Source organism: Nicotiana tabacum, chromosome 8 (assembly GCF_000715075.1).
Source record: "Nicotiana tabacum cultivar K326 chromosome 8, ASM71507v2, whole genome shotgun sequence".
In the NCBI taxonomy this organism is placed as follows: Eukaryota; Viridiplantae; Streptophyta; class Magnoliopsida; order Solanales; family Solanaceae; genus Nicotiana; species Nicotiana tabacum.
Window position 1 is genome coordinate 43928668 of NC_134087.1, and position 12577 is coordinate 43941244.

The following is a 12577-nucleotide window of genomic DNA, read 5'->3' on the forward strand; positions in this document are numbered from 1 at the left end:
GTCGTTGGTTGTGTGAGTATGGTAAGACTAAATTGAAGTGTTGTATTGATTGCTATTTCACTTGACTTGGTGTTGCAACCTTATATGCATGGAAACTGTGTCTCAAATTGATCAACATGCTATTCTTGATAATTTAAAAAGGTGCAAGGACTATGAATCATATATTGAAATGCTTAGACCTTAGATTGAAATTTAAGTGCGTTGTTGTGCCATTTACATGAAGTCTCATCTACGCCTACAACCTTATTTGCTCTTGTGTGCCATACTCTCTTGAATTACAAACCTAATGTTGAAAATGGGAACAATGTGAAACATGAATTGTGAAATGTGAAAATTGTGGCCCCAAGTGCCGGTAAACTAATACATGTGTAACCAAAGATTGGAGTGAGATGAATAATGGAAAATGGTAACGCCTCGGTAAGGCAGCCTAGCCGATCGAGTCGTGATCGGACGCCATGACATATACACATGGCGGTTATGCATTGATGATTGAAACTGGAAAGTGTGAATAGAATATTGGTAACGTCTCCGGGAGACGGCCTAGCCGATCGGGTCGAGATCGGACTCCGCTCAAGATAGTGGTGGTAATGTGAACGATGTGGTATGAAATTCCCAACTAAAGGCTATGGAAATATGATGCGATGGTTGTGTAATTCTTTCATGTTGATAATGTTGTGACCATTTAAAGCTTTGGAGTGATAATTATGATTTCTCTTATTTGTGTACGAAAGTTCTTTCTAATTTGATGGTGTTTAGTTATACATACTAGTGCTATTCGATGGCACTAACGTCCCTTTTGCCGGGGGCGCTACATTTTTTTTAATGAATGTAGGTGGCTCCATAGCGGATAGTGTAGGTCGTGTATAGCAAAGCATCCCTCTTCTCAAGATCTTGGTGAGCCCCTTTATCCTTCAAGGGGCTATATTGTATATCTTTGTGTTGTGCACTTTCACTTTTGAGGTATAGCCGGGGCCTTGTTGCCGGCATTGTCATACTTGTCTTTTACATCCTTAGAGGCTTCGTAGACATATATGTGGTCATGTGCGAGTGTCGGATGGATGTACTAACTATGTTGTAAATCTAATTCCTGTTTCTCTAAAGTATAAATGTATGGAACCTCAAAACTCATTTATGGTTTGATGTGGTGATTTAAAATGAACTAGTCATGTGGGATGCACTATCTTCCCTTGGTTAATAAACGGAAGCATGGTGCCCTTATTCATATTGAGCTGGGTAGGTAGTGTTTGATAAGGCTTGCTCAGTTGGGATCACTCGATTGAGTGCCGATCGCGCCTTCCGAGGTTTGGGCGTGACAGAGTCCTCGGATACTGCTATCGTAATCTTTGATATCGGTTCGTAACTGGCCTCTAGTTCTAAGTTAGCACGATCTACTGTTTCCTCGTTAAAAACCTTGTCGAAAAACCCATTTAGGACAAAACCAGTTCAAGGAAAAAAGAGTGCAATGCGTGCTTTCAGGCCTAAAAGTTGTGTCGTTCCTTAACGGTCGTCTGCAAGTGTTAGTAAAAGGCATGAATGGGGTCGTACCTTAGCATTAGTATCGCTTCAATTGAGTAACATTCCAGTTATCTTGTAGTCGTTTACCATTCATTACACCGAGTTTGTACGAACCTTTTTTGGTGATCTCGATATTATGATTTGGTCATTCCCAGTTTAACTCCAACTTCCCTTCATTCAGGTTCCGGGTGCTTAGTGTGACCCTCCTTAACACTAGGTCCCTCACATTAAAGTGTGAAGGTTGGCCCTTTGATTGTAATATCTCACAATCTGCTGTTTTTAGGTAGCCAACCGGACAAAGGCGGCTTTGCGCCTTTCATCTAATAGCTCCAGGCTTGTATTCATGGACTCGACATGCGATTCATTAGTTGCATATTGGATCTTGAGACTTGATTCTCCGACTTCAACCGATATTAGAGCTTCAGTGATGTAAACCAGCGAGAACGGGGTGGCCCCAGTACTGGACTTCGAGGTCGTATGGTACACCCATAGGACTTCGGGCAGGATGTCCTTCCAGTTTCCTTTAGCGTCGGTTAACCTCTTTTTAAGGTTTTTGAGTATGGTTTTGTTGGTTGTTTCTGCTTGTCCGGTCCCACTAGGGTGGTAGAGGTTGATAGGATCCTTTTGATCTTATAGTCATCAAGAAACTTACTTACTTTGCTGCCAATGAATTGCTTCCCGTTGTTGCATACGATCTCGGTAGGTTTTCCGAACCTGTATATGATGTGATCTCAGATGAAATTTATGACTTCCTTCTCTCTGACTTTCTCGTATGCCAGGGGTTCCACCCACTTAGAAAAATAATCAGTCATAAACAATATAAATTGAGGGGCCAACGATGTCCATTCCCCATTTCATGAACGACCATGGTAACAATACCGAATGCAGCAGCTCCCCGGGTTGATGAATCATTTGAGCATGTCTTTGGCATTCATCACATTTTTGTACGAACTCTTTCGCGAACTTTTCCATGTCGATCCATTAATAGCTAGCACTGATTACCTTTCGAACCAATGATTCTGCACCTGAATGATTTCCACAGGTGCCCTCGTGAACTTCTCTTAGAATATACTCGGTATCTCCTAGTCCTAAACATATTGCCAGCAGGCCATCGAACATTCTTCATAATAGAGTTCCATCTTCGGACAAGCCAAATTGGGAAACCTTCGTACGCAGGGCCCTCGAATTCTTTTGGATCCGAGGGTAGTTTTCCGGTCTTCAGATATTCTATATATTTGTTTCTCTAGTCCCAAGTCAGGCTTGTAAAGTTTATCTCTATGTGGCCTTCTTCCACTACCGATCTTATGGGTTGTACCACTACCCCCTAGTTGAACTCAGCATCCTCGACCACCGACCCCAAGTTAGCAAAGGCATCAACCTCACTTTTTTGATCCCAATGTACGTGTTGTAGAGTCCAAACCTTGATCGATGAAATGCTACCTGCAACTTATCCAGGTACCTTTGCATTCATTCTTCTCTGACCTAGAACGTCCCATTAACTTGGTTCACCATAAGGAGGGTGTCACACTTAGCTTCGATTACCTCCGCTCCCAAGATTTTGGCTAGTTTGAGACCGGCAATCATGGCCTCATATTTGGTCTCGTTGTTTGTCAATTTTATAGCCCTAATATATTGTCTAACTACATTAACCGTTGGAGGATTCAATACGACGCCAAGTCTAGACCCGTTTGTTTTTGAGGCACCATCCGTAAAGAGGGTCCAGATCCTTGAAGAGGTCCCAAGTTTACCAACAACTCTCTTTCGACCTAGGGTATTAGGGCCGGTGTAAAGTTGACCACAGCTATACGTCTTGTTAATCTTTGCACAACCTTCACGCTGTCCACAACTGTGATATCTTCGATGGCTTTGATCTTGTTGGGGTTGATTTTGATTCCCCAGTTGGATACTATGAATCCGAGGAATTTACCTGATCCAACTCTGAACGCACATTTCTCTAGGTTTGGCTTCATATTGTATTTCTTCAATATGCTGAAGGTTTCCTGTAAATATTTTAAATGCTCCTCTGCTCTCAAGGACTTAACCAACATATCGTCAATGTAAACCTCCACTATTGTTTTTATTTGTTCCTCGAACATCCGGTTTACCAGGCGTTGGTAAGTGGCACCGACATTTTTCAATCTGAATGGCATCACATTATAGCAGTATGTGCCATACTTAGTGATGAAGGAGGTGTTTTCCTGATCACTCGGGTTCATCCGTATTTGGTTGTACCGGGAGTAGGCATCGAGAAAAATGAGGATCTCGTGGCGGGCCATAGCATCGATCATTCGATCGATGTTGGGAAAAGGGAAGGAGTCCTTTGGACATGCCTTATTCAAATCCTTATAGTCTACACACATTCTTAATTTATTCCATTATTTAGGAACTACCACTACGTTTGCTAACAAATCCGAGTATTTAACATCCCAAATGGACCCTATTTTAAGGAGTTTAGATACATCGTTCTTGATGAAAGAATGTTTGACATCGGATTGGGGTCTCCTCTTCTGCTTGATCGGGTGGAACTTCGGGTCCTGGCTTAGCTTATGAGCGGTTATCTCCGGCGAGATCCCCTTCATATCAAGGTGGGACCAAGCTAAACAATCTTCATTAGTTATAAGAAATTGAATGAGTTTTTTCCTAAGCTTGGGGTTTAACCCCGTAACTAGGTATATATTTCAATCGGGCAAGTTTTTAGTTAGTATGACTTGTTCTAATTCCTCGACCGTTGATTTTGTAGCATCGAAATTGTTGGGGGCTATGAAAGATCTAGGAACTCCGTAGTCGCCATCCTTGTCTACCCCTCATTCCTCCAACTTTGTCGAGGCTGGTATCAGTGATTGTTGTTTGACTATCTGATTCAGGTCCTCCATTGTTGAGAGTTTGGATGTCGGGATCACTTCATTGACCGCGAACATCTCTTTGGAAGCCGGTTGTTCCCCATGAACTATTTTGACTCCTCTGAGTGTTGGGAATTTCAGTATCTAATGCAACGTCAAGGGCATTGCTCTCATGTTGTGAATTCATGGCCTTCCGAACAGAGTGTTGTATCTCATATCCCCCTCGATTAAATAAAACTTGTCTTCCTACACGGTTCCGGTGGTGTTTATCGGTAATGTTATCTCCCCTTTAGCGGTATCGCATGCCATATTGAACCCGTTCAGAACCCCTTTAGTGGTATCGCATCCCCTTTACTGATGATGTTGGATGAACTACATGTATCAATTAACAAACGCTTAATTCGAGATTTATTTACGAGTACCGATATTACCATTGCATTGTTGTGGAGTTTCACGATCCTCGCAACATCTTCGTCGTTGAAAGACAAGGTTACTTCCGGTATGTAATCCCGAGTCCATTTTCCCTTATGATGGATACTTTGGTGTGCTTCAGCATCGGCCCCTGGGGAATGGTTACCCCAATGATGATCATGTTAATGACGTGCTGAGATTCCTCCTGCTCAGTATGCTTATTAAAATCCCTGTTCCTAAAGTGTTTCTTGGCCTAACCGCTCAGGAACTCTAGGAGATGCCTGTTGTTGAACAGCCGGGCCACCTCTTCTCTTAATTGTCGACAGTCTTCTGTTCTGTGGCCATGAGTGCCTTGAGATTTACACATTAAATTGGGGTTCCTTCTGGATGGATCAGACTGTAAAGGTCTAGGCCATTTGGTAGCTATAATTCGTCTGATGGTAGATACAATAGTGGCGGCATCGACATTTAAATTGTACTCCAATAATCTCGGTGCTTCTTTAGGCCCGACGGGCCTGTCGAAGCTATTTTTGCTCATGATTCCCCGGTTGCTCTCACCTCAATCACTTCTCCTTTCATTTCTCATAGAGTTCCGCCCGACCCACTGCTTCTTCAATCTCTATTGTACAGCTGATACCGATCCTTATTTGATCTTGGTTCACAGTCAATATCTCTCTTGACTCTATCGACTGTTCTGATGGGGTATACAGACCTGGAAGGGCCCCAAGTTGATCATCTTCAATCCTTATTTTTGATTGATATCAGTTATGGACAATGGCCCAAGTGATGGCTGGATATTCTACAAGGTCTTGTTTCAACTATTGTGAAGCCAACGATCTCCGAATGTTAAGCCCTTGGGTGAAAGCCTGAACGGCCCAATCATCAGCGACCAGTGGCAGACACATCCGTTCCATTTGAAATCGGGACAAAAACTCTCTGAGTATCTCATTATCCTTTTGTTTTACTTTTAAAAGATCTGACTTCCTAGTCTCGACCTTGATAGCCCCGGCATGTGCTTTTACGAAAGAATCTGCAAGCATAGCAAATAGGTCAATAGAATTAGGAGGTAAGTTATGATACCATATCATAGCTCATTTTGACAGGGTCTCTCTAAAATTCTTCAACAAGAAAGACTCGATCTTATCACCCTCCAAGTCATTCCCTTTAATGGCACATGTGTAGGAGGTAACATGCTCGTATAGGTCGGTCGTTCCATTGTACTTAGGAATCTCGGGCATACAAAACTTCTTAGGGTATCGGCTATGGAGCCACGCTTGGAAGGAACGGGTTTTGCATTAACTTCTTGGAATTCAGGCCTTTCAGAATAGCCGGTGCTCCCCGAAATTTGGTCGACCTTGGAATTGTAGGTTTCTACCTTTTGTCATTAGCTTCGATTTTCTTTTCCCCTGATTCTACCCTTTTTGTGAATTCCTTGAGCATCTTTATGATCTCGAGGTTAGTCCTTGATTTATTTTCATTCGACCTATCTGCAACTGTTTCATCCTTGTAGGTGACTTCCCGGGACGGATCGGGTTCAATTATGCTCGGTGCACGGCTTTGGTTCTGTAACTAAGGTATCGCCGCTTGTTGAGCTTGTAACATTTCGAAGATCGTCCGTAAATTGATCCATTATCCTCCAATGTTTTATGTATTTTGAGCTGCTGATCGGGCTCCACCACGGATGCTATTCTTGGGGTTAATCTGCAGATTTGTGTCTATAGCCACACGCGAGTTAGCATCAATCGGCTCAGCGACAGGAATTTCGATGGGATCGACCGTGGTACCCCGTCACTAGACACTATATTGTTATTTTCACCATGATGGCCGGACTCATTGTCAACATGTAGGGGTGCTAATTATGAGTTTAAGTTTTAACCTGAAATTAGAGACACTTCAAAGAACAAGTGTAAAGTAGTGTGTGTTATGGAGATTTGTATCAAATAACCACTATTATCCTTAATTTCACGGTGGCGGCAAACTGTTTACCCTCAAAATCGGATAACAATTAAATTCGTAAGTAATTTTAAGGATATGCGAATAAACTTGACACAAAGCGATGAATTGAGTTGTAATTGAAATAAACAATGATAAAGTAAATTGAAATCACACGAATTGAACAGTTACAATTTTGGGAGGTTAGCCACCTCGAACTAGATGTACTTCGATCGATATTAAGACACTATTGAATAAGATCATAAAGAGAAAGATAATGTACTGCTTTGGAATGTGTGTTATAAAATGTCTTAAACAAATTATCAGACCACCTTTATATAGTGGAGGAGTCCTACTTTAGGTATAATTCTATAAAAGGTTAAAAATCTCTTGATTTGCTAATTGTCGGTTCTTTATTTATATGTGCCGAGATTCCCACCGTAATATCTGACCAGTCACGAATATTTTGGTCTTTTGTTAGTTGTGCTAATAATGTTTTTTTGAGCTCATTTGGGGTTAGGGTCGACTCCGGGATCATAGACTCAATGTTCTTAAAGACAGACGTTCTGACCCCGGGTTCTAGCCCCGTGGGACTTGGGGTCGATCTTTTGTCTTTAATTGCCATGCTCCGAGCCTGATGTACCATGTCGCAGGCAAGCCCAATTATTGACCGTATACAGCTGTGTTATGCCTTATAAATCTCTTTATTTTTACTTTCATTTCGATAAAATTTGCATAAAATGACATATGCATACATTTTTCAGAAACTTGCCAGTCTAGAAGCATGTCAATCCTGCTTGACCCGTATTTGTTAGCCGCCATAGGCGTCACATGGACAACTTGGTTTGTTTCACCAACCTGTTACTGATAGGATATTAAGTATAAAAAGCGACGTTTGGTTTTTAATTACAATTAAGGAACATTAATAAATCGAGTGTTTACTGTGAAAATGGTAATAACAATTAAATTTGATTATCGGATTTTAAAAATACGTGATCTATTTTTGTGCTAGTTTTTAAGCAGTTGATACTATGTATGTGAGACTTAGAAATGAAATAAGAGTTAAGGATAAGGTGATAACCAAACCGATAGGTTAATAATCGGGGCCTCGAGCTTGTCGATTCGAGGGACTCAAAGTCGATTTTGGAGCTCGGTTGGGAGCTATCGAAGGTGGTCGAAGTATGTCTAACTGTTATAATAAAATCAACGAAGGCTCTTTATGGCCAATAATAAGAAATAAATGAAGAACATTGACGAAGATAATAAATGGAAGTAACATTATCAAGAGAATATGTTATAGAGCAGAGAAAATGTTCATGTATATTTCGTATGGAGCAACTGAAGCAATCGGGCTTTACAAAATGACAAGGATCCCCCTTATATAGGAGGGAATCACAACATAGTAAAAAATACACTAATATCAAAGAAGTGGAGATGGGATAGCTAGATGACACCCTGATTCAGGGTTAAGGAAGTCCACTAGGCTCTGTCAGTCCTATTCGTGTACCTTGGGAACTCCTTATTTCTACCATAGTCGCGGTCAACATTGTCCCAAGGTCGGGCGTCGATGAACCTCGAGGGAGGAAACTCGACCATAGACTTGTAGTCTCGAGGCTTCGAGATGATCTTCTAAGGTGCCTCGATGATGAGGAAATGGACCCTCTGATTTTACCATATACAGATAGTCCCCGCATTTCTTAGAGAGGAGTAACAAGAAATGATTTTGACATCCAACTCTTCGGACTTCCCGCGATAATGTCACGTTGATGATATCGTACTTATGACAAAAGCCTTCACGATAACCGGGACATCCCATGGACTTGTCTTTTCAACGTCATTCAATGCGCTGCCGATTCCCATTCTTCAAAGCAACAGTATCGTCGTCGATCCAGTTTCCAATGACTCATTAATTGCACCTGTTGATCTGTCTTTCAAAGGCATTGATGGTGTTGTTGGTCATACTATCACCCCTATAAATGGGGGCCTTCAGGTACTATCTTTTTATCCAAGTACCTTTCAACACCTTTCCATCCCTTTCTTCCCACTATCCTCCTCCATTGCTACCCACCATGTTTGGGGTCTATGGCCTTAAGGTATTATGGTGATGTTCCATCGTTGATGTTCTTGTTGTTACGGCTGTTACGGTTGTCGTCATTGGTGTTGATACCCAATTTTTCCCTATATATTATAAATATGCATAACTACCTTCAAAATATCATATATAAGCATGTCCAAGGTTTTTATTTTTTTCCATAATTTTAAGGGATTAAATTGACTTATTTTCTCCCTTTTATCCATAAAATCCTTAATAATTATTTCCAAAATTATTTTTTTGATAATTCATCTATTTAATTTCTATATTTACACCAAAATATGGCTAAGGTAATTTTTATATATTTTTACAATTACATTTATTAGTTTTTAAAACTAAATTGCACATAATTGCAATATTAGCCCAGTTAAGATTTAATTATGTTTTATATGCATAAAATTGGATCTCATATTTTTAAATTATTAATTATGTATTTTAAATCATTTTGACACCTTAAATTTATTTTCCAAAAATTTCCTGTTATTTTTTATAAATTAAATAGGTGAAATTGGCTATTTAAATAACAGCCAAATTTGGCTTTCAATTATAGCGAAAATTGAACCCCTCTCCCGCCTAATTTCACACCCAAACCACCCGACCCAGACCCTATACACGTCTACCCGACCCAAGTCATCCTAAATCATGGCTGTTGATCTCTTAAATCAACGACCCTCGTTCAACCTTTCCTTTTTAATTCTGAGAGACCCCTAACCCTAATCACTTTTCTAAGGGTGCCACCCTCAGATGCTCTCATCTCTCTTCTCTCTCTACCTAACCGTAATCACTTTTCATCGCCTCCTTCTCCGATCATCTCCGGCGACCACCCTTTCAAACCCAAGCCTCCAATGGGTCTCTCATCACCATGCTCATCATCTTTATGGCCCTCAAGGGTCCTACGCTATGTCGATTTGGACCTAGGATTTTTGTTCCTATTACTTATGGGTCTCCGGTATGATTTTAGGCAAAATCACAACTTATATGTCACGACGGTGAAGTTTCAACAGGATCCTTTAATTTTTACTTGGTTTTCTTTTTGAAACCCTAACTCTCTTCTGAATCTCTCAGATCTATGTTATTTTTATGCTTTAAGTCAATCTCCTTCTGTGACTTACTTATTCTCGAGCTTTCTTCTAAAAGATCTTCTACTTTAAACCATTTTTTACTCTCTTTGAGAAACTAGGGTTTTTGGAGTTCTTTCTATACCTGTTTCGACTGATTTCTTTATGATTAAACCTTTTTATTTATTTATCTTGACCGATTAGAAGTTCTTACTACTTTTTAACTCTGTTAAAAAGCCCTAATTTATTAAAGATTTTCTTTACTTGTTTCTGTGTGTTGGCCTGATCTTTTTTACCTGTTTTTGTGTGTTAGATTGGTTTTCTTCACTTTGGTTCTTTGTGTTAGCATGACTACTTGACTTTGTTAAGTTTTTGTTGGTTACCATGCTTCGAATGGGTTTTTCAACTGAGTCCTTAGCCTACTCGTGTCACTTCTGTATGTTTGTGTCCATCTGGTTTGCTCATCTATTGCTTCTTTCTGTCGATATGGCTGACCTTGCATGTTTGCTATGCCTGTTCATTCTTCTCTATTTATATGTTGAAGTACAGAATCATGACTCCCTCTTGATTTATCCTGATTTCCTTAATTTATGGTATGATTGCAAGATTTTCTTATAAAATCCTAAAATTTTACTCGGCTATTTAAGTTGATTGATTCCATTTCCTTATTTGCTATGGTGTTTCATTCTTGCTGAATCCTTTCCTCAAATTAGTATATTCTGTACTTAGACTCAATCATATGCTTTATACTTTTACTACCTCTTATATGGTAAAAACCAGTCTTTCTCAACTGTTTTTCTTTCCTTGGTTATCCCTATTGGCATCCGTTTAAGCTGTAATTCCTTGATTAAAGGGGAGTACTTGTATTAATTGGATTCTAATTGTGACTACTTCCATGATTGTGCTAAACATTTACTTGTTACCTTATTTTCTACCTATTTTCAAAGATATAAATACCCTAAGTCTTTCATTAATAAGACACGAGACTTGTCTTTCAAAAACCCGTCTCTTACTTAAAAACTCAGTGTTATTCTACTACTATTAGCCGGCTGCAAGCCAAGGCTAATCATTTGTAAACCTTGGTTCTTTCATTTTGCTTACCTCTGTCTTCACTAGTATGCCCTAGCTTAATTTAAAGTCTCAACAACAACATGTTTCTATTCCTGTTTCAGTTTCTTTTATTTCTGGCCTGCTTTTACTTATGGTTTTGTTGTGAAGTCTGTATCTAAGCATGTTGATATGATTCCCCTCCTTTAAATTCATGAATTCCCTTTGTGTGATTCAAGCATGCCTGGACAATTGTATTCTTTTACCTACTGTGCACTTACCACTTTGTGAATCCCAAATCCCATATCCCTCCTCTATGTGTTCATGACTAGTTTGCGATTATGCCAGTGTCCAACTATCTCTGAGCATGTCCATACCAGTCCTAATACTTCCACTGGGGTCAGGTTTCCGCAATCAATGTATATGTATCCCCAAACCCCCTTAACCCCATATGTGATTACTGAATTCATTCACTTGTTGTGTGTGGTCTTACCCTAAAGTGTTTGAACTCTGTTTTACTAATCCAACTTCTTTCAACCATCTCTGTTACTAATTGCTTTCAAAATGGACCTTTCAGTCTAGTTTTTTTAACAAACTCCTTTCAAACATGTGTCATGCACTTTCACTCTACTCCTAGTTAATACGTTCTATCCCCTCTAGTATGTGTACTGCCTTGGGGTCCCCTTGAGAACCCTTGGAACTCTGGCATACTGAGGCTGGCTTTCCACACTGCACTGGTTCAATGGTTGGCTATTAAGTCTAGGTGTAAGAATTGCCAGGGGTCCATGAGACCCTTAGGGAACTTTGATGCACCTATACTATAATTTGTCCATGGAAACAAGGATTGAAAGACCATTGGAGGATTTGTGTAACTATGGCATGATTGGAGGCTCTCTATAGAATAACTTCTTAATTTTTATTTCACTTATGTGTTTCATTTGTTGGCCTGTAATAATTTGTAAACAGATATTTAGGGTATTTAGTGAAAGGGTGGGTAGATGTATACTTTATGGGGTAACTTGGGTAGAAATCCTGCTTTAGGATTTAATTTCGAATCTACTTGCCTCACTCACTAGAGAACATGCCTATAGGGTTTCTGTTCCTATTGAATCTGATTGCATTTGTATAGTAGAAGCATACCTGTAGGGTTTAGCTTTCAATCTCATTTGCATCATAATAGAAACCATGCCTGTAAGGACTTCACTTTTAATGTCACTTGCATCAGATACAAATCATGTTCTTAAATCCTGCATTTGTCATGTAGAAACCATGTTTCTAGATTCCAAGTCATCATGTTTTAAATCAACTCAAGCGTAGATACCATGCTTATAGGGTGTAATTCTGATTCGGCAAGCCTTTCATATGTTACTGCAAGTTGACTAAAAACAGTAATACGCCTAGATACCATGATCTAATTCGCAATTCTGTCCGGCAATTCGAATTAGCCTAATAGATCAAATGTACCTCGCCTAGCTTACTTCTCAAAACCGGGCAATAACTCTTTTTTCTAAAATTAGTCCTTTCAAAATTGTTGTAATCTCATTAGATATCCCGCCTGTAGGTTTAAAAGGGATTATTTCAAAACTTGCTTGTTTCTACATTAACAGAAGTATCAGTCCTGCATATAGGCAAGCCTTAGGGCATTTTCAAAACTTGCACTGCTCTGAAGCTATTTCTGTCAC